Source organism: Colias philodice, chromosome 20 (assembly GCF_061535455.1).
Source record: "Colias philodice isolate Cphi_HAF_F1 chromosome 20, ilColPhil1 Martin Lab GWU primary, whole genome shotgun sequence".
In the NCBI taxonomy this organism is placed as follows: Eukaryota; Metazoa; Arthropoda; class Insecta; order Lepidoptera; family Pieridae; genus Colias; species Colias philodice.
Genome location: NC_143105.1, coordinates 7,980,537 through 7,993,815, shown reverse-complemented (window position 1 = coordinate 7,993,815; position 13,279 = coordinate 7,980,537). Strand labels below are relative to the sequence as shown.

The following is a 13,279-nucleotide window of genomic DNA, read 5'->3' as shown; positions in this document are numbered from 1 at the left end:
GCCATACTACTTTCTTTCATTGAATAGATTTTGTCAATATTTTTTTCCAATAACCTTTCCAACCCTTCGTCTGCGTGCTGTCGGTCCAACAAGCCGGGGGTTGTAAAAATTTACAACTTCGCTTCCGCAATGCAACGTCTGCGAGTATTGTGATGTTGATTCTACTATTAAATTGTGACAAATTCGGCAGCGCTTCTCAAATATTGCAAACACGGGTTATTTAATGAAATGTAAATTTAACAATAATTTTTAATAGGTATTTTACTGTGCTTGTAGATATTGAACATTGAGCCTCAAATAGGTTTTCATCGATTAAGTTGATAACTGGTATTTTGCCTGTCTTTACCGGACACAAAATTACATTTCTGTTAAAAAAAATTAAGTTGGTGCTACATGAGTCTATATAGATAGATAATAGATCTATAGATGAAGATGGTATTGCTCCAAATTGTAAATGTAAAAATGTTGGTAGGCTGTACAGATGTATTATATATTTTGTAACTTTTTTACATTTCCATTAATTTTTGTAGAACTAAAGTGAAATATCTCTTACAACCGGCTCCCCAAATCTCAAAGGCACAACAACACTGAAAATAGTTAAACTTAACTCTTTTACAACCGTAGACTGAGGTAAACAGTTTAAGCGCGAGTTAACGACGCCGATAAACGCGACTAATGCAGTTTTTAACGAAGACAGAACCAACAGAACAGTTTAAAGATTATATTTCTGCGGTACCAAATACCCACCAATGCAATAAAGGGTTAAATTGTTTTCACGTGAAATGTAGATATCGAAATTTAAAGTTATAATTATTAAGTTTTTAAACAAACTATTGCTAAAACTATTGTTGCAAAAATATTCTTAACATTAATGAACTGTTGCTTATAACTTCTGAAAATAAGTTATGATCTGTGGAAATAATTAATGTAACATTAACAAGTATTGTTCCCTAATTTTATAATTTGATCGTTTATACAGTATTTTTAAACTTTTGCAGATATTGTGTTATAAAAATTATAGACGACAGACAATGATAGAGTAGTTCTTGTATGTATATCGAATTGTCTTGAAACTTTTGACTGGCTGCAAAAATTTACAAAACATTCTTCAAACTTTCACATACTTCTCGCAAACATAAGTAAACACACATAAAAATAACATCAATAATAAAGCAAATTCCCGGCAACATGTCGTCAAGACAGACTGACGTTAATTGTAGGAAGTCTCTCGTAAACTTTTACGATATTACCGATTGAACTTCCGAAGAACGTTGATGAAAAAGGGTTTATATGTTGCAGGATGTGCAAGTGATATATGAAATCATGATGTAGATGTATTTAGGTACTTGTACGTGTTTCTTACTTGATTATGTAAGTATGTATGCTGTCGCTGTCGGTCTGTTGTAGAATTGTAAATTTAGAATGTTTAAAGACTATAAATATGTCGAAATTTTATCTCTAGTAAAGCATTATTTATTATTGATTAGATATTTGCAACTGTCTGCTTGTACAACTGTAACTTGCTGTCTTGTAGTTAATGAAATGAAAAAAAATTCATAATCTACCGATATTAAAAAATGTAGAGAGAGAGAGTAAGAACAGAAAAAATAACTGGTTTACCATTTAATTTTGCGATCGAGAACGCTAGCAAAGCTGTGGGTGGAAAGTTACTATTATTATATTTACTACTGTTATAGTTAATATTTGTAAAAAAAATATATTTTTACATTTATCTTCTTCAAAAGTGAAAGTATTAAAGCAATATTGATTCCTTGACACCGCATCCTACTGCCAAATAAGGGTGATATTACATACAATAATATGTTTAAAGTGGGTGGTGATACAATAAATTTTAAATCCATTAGTCGTAGAAGCAAGTACACATGTTCTGGCTCGTGATTTCACTCCATTTAACATTACGAGGTTTAAATTCGGTGAATTGTTGCCACTTCAAAATGGACGCCCCTTTTCCTATTTTTTAATTCGATTCTTTGAGCCAAGGGCTGTTAGTGTTGTGGTACGTTTTGATTTTTTTTATTTGACATCACGTGTTATATTGTATTGTATTTTTCAATATTAATATTGACATTGTATTCATAAAAATGTGTATAAAAAATTTATATTTTGGGAAAATATAAAATACTTGCAGATTGCGAATATCCATCTCCTCAACAGAACTAGAGTGTAGAAAAAAAAACGACATACAAAATGCCACTATTTTCCGAATTATAATCAACCCGTGACCCTAAACGATAAAATACGATACACAGTTATACACATTGAACCAAAATTCACCCAAATCACCGTAATACATTTATGAAGATTCAAATACAATAATCCGATAAACACATCCACACTCCTTTGGATGACAATTTCTAAGAGCATTACGCAAAAAAAATAGATTTACGTAAAAAACTATTTTCTCCCCAATATCAACCAAGCGTGAGGTATTAGTGTCATTCCCACTAACTTAACCCTTACAATGCCGATGTAAAAATCCCATTTATTTTACCGATTGTTCAAAAAGAACCGTTTTTTGATTGATTGTTTGGAACCGTTATCTTTCTTATACTGTGGTATCATTATGGTTTTGTAAATTTAACACCCCATCGATTATAGATATTAATGATTGTTTTTATTGTTATATAATTTAAATAAATATCTAATTATTTACTTTTGTTTGCTTTTATTCGGTTTGTACAATGCTTTTTATATTATTGAAGCAATTGTCACAATATTTATTAAGTCTCTTTAAATAAATCGTTGAGTATAATTTATTTATATTGTAAAGGCGATAGTTTTACATTAATATGCAAAAATTATTAATTTTGGAACATGATTATGATAAGTAGGGTCTTATCGTTAAGAACTTATCTCTACCTCATCTTTTTGAATTTATCATGTAATTAACTTACTAAAAATTATTTTAAGCATTTTATTTATTTATTTGCCCCTAAAGTAGTATTTTAACGTAACATTTTCATCACAAATGAATAAAATACTGTCAAGAATAATGAATAAAATACCCAAGTGTTCGTCCAACACAATATATCAAATCCTGGCCAGATACAAAATGACAATAGTATTGTAAAATTGACCCCTCGTTAGATCCGGAACAAATTTTATCACTTTCTCTTGAACCGGACACTAATATTGTCAAATACATTATCCGTGAATTCACGGATGATTTTGAGTGCGATACACCTCATTTTATTTTAACATTTATTGGAGTAAGTAATTTATTTTGTATTGGCCACTTGACTTCATCGTAGTTTTATGTATTCGAGGTTGTGTTTATATGCTGAATTTAATTTCAATTGTGGCTACTATGTTCTTGCTAACAAAGCTTTTTTTTCTATTTCGAAATTCAGCTATATGTTATTAATATGTCGTAACAGAGCCGTGGCTTATGCTTACAGTAATGTAAATATAATTCTTTATCATTTACACACCATCACATGACCTCTGTATATTAGCTATAATGCCTGGCGCGCCTTCGACTTGATATCATAACACTTTAAGTGTAAAAACAAATACAGAAAAATACTTTTACTTTTATTCATGATTATGTCAATCAAAACAAAACCATATTAAAATTAAAATTCGCACATTAACACTTTCATTAATCAAATACATTGAATTCCATAAAAATTAAATTATCTTGACATATGATCATAATTGTCCATCTCAACGTGAAGTCTTTATACACGATATATATCGTACAATTAATTACGGCACGGAAGGGTTAAAATAATTAATTTGATTACTTCTAATCAACTATCTTGCTTAAGTGGTATTTACATGTCCTTTTGACATGCTGTGGGTTTTTACATCATTTTAATTATTAATTAAGTAGAGATAATATGTGGTTTCAGATCGGACATAATATGTCATGCCTCGTGGATAGAGTTGCCATGGAGTTGCATCAAATATAATTATAACTTTAAAGGGTTAAATGTTGGCTTAATTAATTAGTTTGTTACCTTACTAAAACTTCATTAGGATACATTAGTATTGATTTGTGTAAATAAAAAATACGATGATACTTTATTAAATACTAAAAGACAAACTAAATACTATATATACCATAATATGCACGATCATGCAATAATTAAAAACATTTTTAGATTGTTTCTAGCATTAAATATAATAAACGAATAAATAATAAATACAGAATGCGCAACCTATCGCATTCATTGACTACTATTTCAAAGCAGTACAGATTTTTTATCCAAATACAACGCAAAAACGTTTAAGTTAATAAATCAACAAAAGAAGACTTATATTATCGAAACATAAAAGCCCATTAAACTATAAAGATGATGTCAACTGTAAAATGCAATCAAAGGATAAACGTCAAAATCCATTGATAATGTCTAGTATAGTTACTCACAATGGAGTGTCAAAACATATAACTTGGTAATGATGTTCAATTGTTTGGTTTATAAATGGTTTGATGATAAACATTGTAGGTACTGCATTTCTCATGAAATCCATTATTAGGTAATATAGAAGTAATTTGGAAATTTTGCGAATATTAGGAACAAACATTCTAACAATTCCACTTATAAAATTACACACATGTAACATGTAAAACAGTAGGTATTGCATAATAACGTGAAAATGAAAAATACTCTATGTACCTAATTAAGATTATTTTACTGCTTCAACTTTTTAAATTACAAATTACCAGGACTATTCTTTCAATTAATATATCACAACTTAATCATCTGCATAAACTTTTTAACAGTTCAGTAGTTTTACGTATCGAACAACAGTGGCATAAAATTTATAATATTACTACTTATTGAACAAATTATTTAATATCCTCGTAAATTATCTTTAAACGGCATTTATATTTAAAGGTTAATATTATCAAAGTATAAGCTTCTCCATTAATATTTCATTTAATTAAACAACAAACAGTTTTACAGTCGACGATAAAATCCGCGGAAGTAGAAAATAGGGTAATAAAATTTTAAGTAGTTTGGACTCACTCAAAAATATGAACGATACGGATCGTAAATGTGGGTAAATAATACAAAATACAATAAGTGGCAATATTGAAGACGGCCTGTCCTGTTGCTTAAAGTTTGAGGCACAATGAGTTAGGAAATATGTAAACTTTTCTATAGAAATAGTAAAAACACATTTACAAATGAATCGACTATTTAATGTGAGCCAGACATAATTGACAAATATAATAAATAGTCTTGGATTTTTCATACAGCCTAATAATATATATATTTTTTTTTTATTGGTAATAGGGAAGCGCTTGACCACAATCTCGCCTGATGTTAAGCTGAGATGTGGTCTAAGATGGAACGCGCTTCCCTAGAAGGTACCTGTTCACTCTACGCTTGAAGATATTAATTCAGTACATTATAATTTAGTAATTAAATAAATGGAATTTGAAAATGTTCTAACCATAAAGAAAAGACTCAAATATATTTTAAGAAAATAATTATTAGAAATTGGGAACAAAGAATCGAATATGTATTTTCAAATATTCGAAAGCCATTACTTTGTCAGCAGTTGCCAAGAGTTACTTAAAAGTGTGTCCATGATTTATTAAAACACTTGTGTGTCCACAGCCTAATCCGTCGATGACAGACGTGGGCGTCATAAGGCCGGGTTCACACCGCGACGAGGCTAGCTCGTAAACATTTACGACTCCCGCGGGATTAAATGCTCCTACCTATATTCTTTTATTAAAAAACATCTATGTAAGTCATAAAGATCTGATAATAGATACGTCACATGTTATGGTAAGGTGGACGTTTATTGGTTGAATCTTATTATTGTAACCATAAAGTATGATATTTGCTGATATATGTGGACTGATTGATTGTTTAGTAAAATATGTAAAATATTGAACCAAATTAAGTTAATAGTATAGCTTAATATATTCGAGAAACATCTTATTATAGGTACGTACCGGAGTACTGAATATAAATATACCCGAAATTTCTAATATGCAAGTCAAATGCCGTCTCAGTTTTTAGCAAAGACAAAATTCAAGACTTGCATACGAAATTAGTGTTGAATTTGAAATTAGTTCAAGACAACACTTATTTACGGAATAGAACCGGCAAGATACTCTATAATATTAAAAAATCACAATAGATAACGATGCCATAGAACTTTCAATTCGACAACTTTACATAACACAAACAATATTCGATGTCTTTAAGAAGAAAATATCCCATTTCTATAAGATCAAAAGGCCAGATATAAAAGTAAGTTATTAATACAAATCTATATACATAATTATAATATATTATGTAATTTTTCCGAATACAAAAAACTGATCACTAAACTCGGAAAATATTACAGAAAGGCTTATACACATACCTATATAGAGATATTTCATCTGTCTTATTAAGACTTCGAGATCTAATTTTCATGGGAATTACATGTATACCTTGTTCACATCGCTAAATATATTACAATGTACCAATGCCATGGTTCAGCTTCACACTGACCACTCTCAAATCCAATTACTGACCGCTGCTCAGTGACAGCTTTTAGCACGTTCCTATTATGTTAACATTACTCCTATTATCTAGTATGGGAGTGTTGTAATATAATTATTCATCTGAGTAGAAATGATAGGCCTGTAATTTAGTATTAGGTACAAGAGCAAAGCCTCTGAAATTATACATTTTAATATTTATAATAGCTTAGTTATTGAGTAGTAATTTTATTGCTATTTCCTGAAAATGCAATATATTTGCAATACAGCAAAGCTGAACAAGTAAAGATGTAAAGTTATGCTTTCGTATTAAAAGTTCAATTATGATATACCTACATGAAGGAAGAATTATTGAAACCAAATACATTACTAGAACATAAAAAAAATACGGGTTGCACTCCGGGAGTGCCGGCAGAAGTGAAAACTTGATTATTAACGTTGAGTTCTCTCCATCCGTCTTACGCTTTTTCGATTGGGTCACGTGTCCTGACGCGAGTATAAGATTTTATACCCATTACAGAAAAAGTGCTCAACGGCGCTAAAGAAGTTTTCACTTCAAAAAATAAGATTCGATATTTGTATGACCTCTACTACAATCAGGCAATATACTGAAAATCATATAACACATACTAAATCAGTACACCATGTGAATATTTATCACAAATAACACTAAATTATTATCTACACTTGATTGTGTCTCAGTTTCCCAACATAAATATATCATATCTATAAATACAAGCACGTCACACACCACAAAACGTAAGTGTTTATTTCGCCGAAAGGTTCTAAATAATTCGTAGATAAGGGAGCATCGCCAACAATAACGCTAGTGCCATCCAGATATCTACGGAGGTGCTTTTGTGAACGAAAGAATATAAAGGAATAGACGCTATTTCTGTTATTAAGGTTGAAATCTGGAATGGTAATCGAATTTTAACTTTAAGTTATATTTACGTAGAAACTATTAAGAAATCTGTGTACTATTTTCTTATTACAAAATCATAAATATAATATTAAGTATTAGATAGTATAATATCGTTGTTAAAGAGACTATGGAATGTACCAGTATGAAATAAATTTCGGCTACTTATCTTGGACAACTATTTCCAAATTTTTTGACCTTACCTTAATTTTGATTACCTAGTATGTAGTAGTATATTAATCGTTTATGTAGATACTTACGAAACTTACGCGCATTCGAAAAACCATTGACAAAATTTCAATTTCTTAAAAAATAAATGTCATATCCACATTAAGCTCCACACATAGTTGCGGAAAACCTTCAACGAAATTGTAAGAAAATATTGGATAGAGATTAGGCAATATACTTTTATTGAGTTTCTACCATATTTATTTAACGTCGCAACTGTAAAAGAACTTATCGGCCACTTGAAGTAAATCTCTCTTATTTGTTAACACACATTTTTGCGGGATTTTTTCACGTTTCCGATAGATTGCAGAGGAGCTTTTTATTGTTTGTTTTGTTTTGTTCTTAGTTTTCTTGTATTATAGTTATATTCAACCTATACTTTTAAAGAACGGAGGAAAGAAAGAAATATTATTTCCAATATAAGATGTTGTTATTCATATTAAAAAAGGTAATGTACATTGTAATCAACTATTTGACTATTATAATCGCCAACGTCCATACCACGTTGAATACACCGGTTCTCGTCCGATCACCGAAGTTAAGCAACGTCGGGCGCGGTCAGTACTTGGATGGGTGACCGCCTGGGAACACCGCGTGATGTTGGCTTTTTATTCCTTTTTACAAACAATTTTGATACATCTTAAAATTTCCTAGGAATATCATAATAAATTATATGATTACAATATTAAATCTACTTACTTCATTTTACGTTTATCGTACTCGATATAAGAATGACCATTTCAGCCAGTGCTAAGCGACACCACATAAAAGTATAAACAATGCAGCACTTATTATTACTTTATAGCCTTTACTTCTAATATTCCACTCTACACAAAAACTTATAAAGGAAAAGAAAGAGACAGAATTTTCATCTTTCAGTCTTAAACTCAAAAATCACACATAATCATAGATTCCCAAAGTGCATCTCCCTACACCGCAGACCACAACATCGGAAACAGTATCATCTCGTAAAATTTTACGATAACGTTGCCCGCACGTGTAATGTCCAACGATGGATGGCCTTTATTTGTTATATCATCATGTTTATTGTTGAATAGATTTCGGGATCGCTTTTATAATATAGCATAATTTACGTCATGCATTTGATTGCAGCACTTACTCGATATATGGTTATTTATTTTATAGCACTAAGCGATTCTTCAGATAGAGAGAATCAGTAGAGAATCAGTATCTATAATATAATGTGTTCAATAAAATTATTTTTTGGTTAAAAATCCTAAGAAGTAATTCTTAAGCTCAAATGATTGCTTCCAAATGTGGTTTTATAGCAATCAAAATTACTTTAAATATGTACCGACCTAGTTTTATTTGTGACTGCAAATATACACATTTAAATAATTTAGTTTGGATCTAATCATATAATTGATATAATATTATTTTTATGTAAGTAACGATTTTTAGGATTCCAGATAGTAAATAAAAATACGCCCCTATCCTTTCCAACTGAGTCCCAAACGGTCCTATTTAAAGAAAAGTTTTCGACACAATCTTTTCACACTTACCCCATTAATCTAATATATATTATAAAGGCGAAAGTTTGTAGGGATGTATGGATGTATGGATGTATGAATGTATGGATGTTTGTTACTCTTTCACTTAAAAACTACTGAACTGATTACAATGAAATTTAGCACACATATAGAGGGTAACTTGGATTAACACATAGGATAGTTTTTATCCCGGAAATCCCACGGGAACGGGAACTATGCGGGTTTTCCTTTGCAAACGCGGGCGAAGCCGCGGGCGGAAATCTAGTTTAGATATAATCTATTCCCAACAAAATGTTATCCTAGCTAGAACATTAGCACAGTATAGTGACAAATGTCGTGATTACTGCAGGTACGATTAGTGGAACAAAACGGAACATATGCGCCTAATTTCGATAGCCATGGTAATAGGGCATTACGATTGCTTTGTCACGACATTATCAGCTATTCGTTATAATTGATTGTTTTTTAATTATACTGTTTTAGAATAGCAATAGCCAATGTATTGTATTTGTGCTAAAGTTTACTGGTGATTCTTAAATTTATTCTGAAACTACACTATCCACTATTTCTCTTATATGTGTAAGAACGTGTAAAGTATGTGAATTTGGATGATAATACAGGTGGAATTTGGTAATTGCATTCAAAGATTTCCAAAAATTTGCTTGTCACGACTCACGCCCGAGAATCGAACCAGGTAGAATCTGTTAAAATCACACTTTGTACTTTGACTACATAATCTTATAACTACTTTAATAATATTATATTCTAGATCACTATTGCTAGTACGGTAGTGCACATAAGAAATTCTATAACCAAAACAAACTTCCCAGGCCAATAGGCACACTTCACACCGTATACTCAGTAATCAAATTACCACACCATTGGGACGACGTCATAATGTTACAAGCTTAACCCATTACGGTGTGATGGGATGATTCGTAACGCAAATTAGATTATTGGCTATTTCTTGGGTTGAATGGTTTCCCATAAACTCGTGGTCTCGACAAATGTATTGTGCAAATGTTAGAGACGCATTAAGATAGTAATATTTGGATATGCGTAAAGAAATTGGTCCATTTAACTCATATTGTTTAGTTAAATTATAAGTGTATGAGTATTTCTATAGAGAAATGGGAGGATAAAGTTCACGAGGAATTTGGCGTGTATTCTACCTACTTTAAAATTGAATATTTGCCCTGGACATAACGCAAAGCGCAACTAACTGCATTAGGTAAAAGACTTAAGGAAATGTTTTTCTCTAATGTGGAACTTTTTATGTTTGTTTCTGTGCTCCAGACTAACCGAAGATTACTACCATCTTTTTAATCTATTAAAAAGAAGGAGAAATGATACTTTATTGCAAGAAACAAACTACTCTGGCTTGGCGGAAACTAATATATAATGAATACAAGTCTTATGACAGTAAACAATTTATAAAATACAACCAACGTGACGATATTCGCAAGGACCATGCAAATATTTCAACCACGGCAATGATTGTAAAAATGCCATAATATAAATAAGGAAAAAACCTGCCAGAAGGGCGGCAAATTACTATAATTACCATTTCCCTTGAAGATTGGTTGCGAGATAACCAATTATAGGGGAGCCAAAACGCCTGTATAGCGTTAGGAACAAATACGTAATTAATTGTGTTATTTTTTATCTGTATTGCGTTTTTGGAAAGTGGAAATTGTGTTAATTCGATGCTTTTTGATCTATTCAATTAAATGGGATCTTTTTTTAACACAAATTAGATATCTCAGATATTTGTTCCTATTTTCAAAAAAGCTAATTGTTACTTTTACAAATATAGCATATCGCAATCATTATAATAAGAACCCTTTCAGTAATTTAATCCTATTTACGTGATATAAAACGCAAAATTACAAAACTCGTAAAGTAAAACAAGAATCGCGACCAATAAAAGACCTGACAATATTAAAGGCTGGATAAACAACCTTTGGTAGTGATATAAAAAGGAGTAACGACACCAGACATAATGACATCTGGTGGACTTAATTCGTATTTACGTAATGTTTTGCTGGGTAATGAAATCGTCAGTGGTTTACAACCTCTGCCGTTTGGGTTGTGGTTCGAACAATGTTTATTGTATGTAGTTTATGCTTAATTATATTAATTTCTTATTGTTTAGTTATGGTATTGTACAGGGGATAGATTGATTTGAGAAAATCATCATCAGTATTTGATTTTATTTATGAGCCTCGATCTATGAGAGTTTTCATCTTTGTTTTACTTCACAGATTGATTACTAAGTAAACTCCACATGTATTTGAAGCTTGAGGTTAAAAATAACATCATCTATTTTTCATCAAATATTAGCAGTCTTAATTCCTATATTACAGTTGGCACTTTGAATGATGGGCAATAAAAAGAACATGGGTCATGTAGCAGAATTTAAAACCTTTAAGAATGATATATTATATTATCCAGAAACCAAAATCAAAACTGTTTGTTACACATAATAATATCAACTCATTCATGACTCAAGTAATGAACTAAGTGACTAAGCAACGAAAAATGCTACAACGAAATTATTCACCATTCCCGAAGGATATAAAGTCTATAAAACACCTTAGCCATAATAAACATTATTGATGACTAATTAATAATTAAGTAATTAGCAGTCACTGCCCTCTAATCCTATAATTTATGAAAATTTAACTCGACCATCATTTCTTGGTGTTAAAATGTCTCTTGGGGTTGAAACAATGACATTGTTTTACTGCATCTAGCGTATTTGCAATGGGACAATTACGTTTTCTATAATATTATAATGGTTTGTTTTGTTCATTATTGTGATTAAACATATAATTTTGTTTAGTGGCATTGTAGGAACTGTAAAAGGTATAAATGGTTTATTAAATTAAATGGTTTGGTCGTAATTTTAATTTCATAATGTACATTTTAAGGGCACTTTATTTCGCGTATTAAATGTAAATTAAAGTGTATTGTATTATAACGACTAATGATAGGTCAATTGGTAAGCTTAAAATATAACATGGAAAGAAAATGAACCGACTCGCTTTGGAGAATAATACATTATCTATCATACGTTTATCTGTTTAACGAAATATTATCATCTTGTCCCTGTATTTTATCAAGTAGGTAATGACGTCTTTAATAATGTTTGATTTAAATATAAAAAAAATGATTTATCTGACTGTATGTTTGACAAAGTCTGAAATTTCGTTGTTGAATAGAAAAAAAGTAGATTTAAAATGAGCGATATCAAGTAACAGCATATTTTTAATAAGCATTTCACAAACAAAATTGCAACAATTCACAATAGCGCAACAAAAAATTCAATTTGTGTAAGATGCTCTTTGAACCATTCAAAAGCTCTAAACGTGTATTGATTTTAACTCTTTGATGTGTATACCAGCGTCTAATTAGCTTAATCAATTCGATACACCATTCTTGCTTCTGCATCGATGTCAATATGAATTCGCACGAGTTTCAATTATCCACACTCTTCAACTGTCACTCAAACTTGACGCAAGCTCTGTAACCTTTTTGTCGCACCAACCATATCTAATCCAGGCGAATTTTCAACTTTAAAATTTACCCCTTACGCTCACACCGTGGGAAGACAGTATTTTTTAATTACATCTCTAATTGTTACCTTATCTAACAGTTCAGCAGATGCTAGCTTAAATACTGCTATAATAACATTACTTTTTACTACCGATACATCAAACTCGTTAACGTCATCCCTTTCATCATTAGTCGTAAAATCGTCATCTTTCTATTATGCGTCATGATTATGCAAATCGTCGATTAACAAATCAACCGTTACAAATTAATGTTTACTGTCATTAACATATTTTTCAATGAAAACGCGTGTCACCTCGCAAAAATCACAACTAATGTGAGCGTCATTAATTTTTTTGATACATCACCGATTTTTACGACACCGATCGATCAACGAGCGACTCTTATGCAAATTTTCTTGTATTTTTAAATTAATTCATTACAGGGTTATATGGCTTGTCATAAATTGTTATTTTACGACGGCGTTCAGTGAAATTTTCGACACCCGGCAGCAAAAGTAATATCTGCCGCATGAATGCATTCCTTGGTGATTTTAAAAGCAATATTTTTAATGGTATGTCAAATTAA

General features: G+C 30.8%; 1 non-coding gene across 1 annotated transcript; it reads left to right on the top strand.

The window, feature by feature from the left end:
• Positions 1 to 8,112: 8,112 nt before the first annotated feature.
• LOC149479578 (5S ribosomal RNA) lies at positions 8,113 to 8,231 on the top strand. Its single transcript, XR_016317294.1, has one exon. It is a non-coding gene; the product is annotated as a 5S ribosomal RNA (ribosomal RNA).
• The last annotated feature ends 5,048 nt before the right edge of the window (positions 8,232 to 13,279 follow it).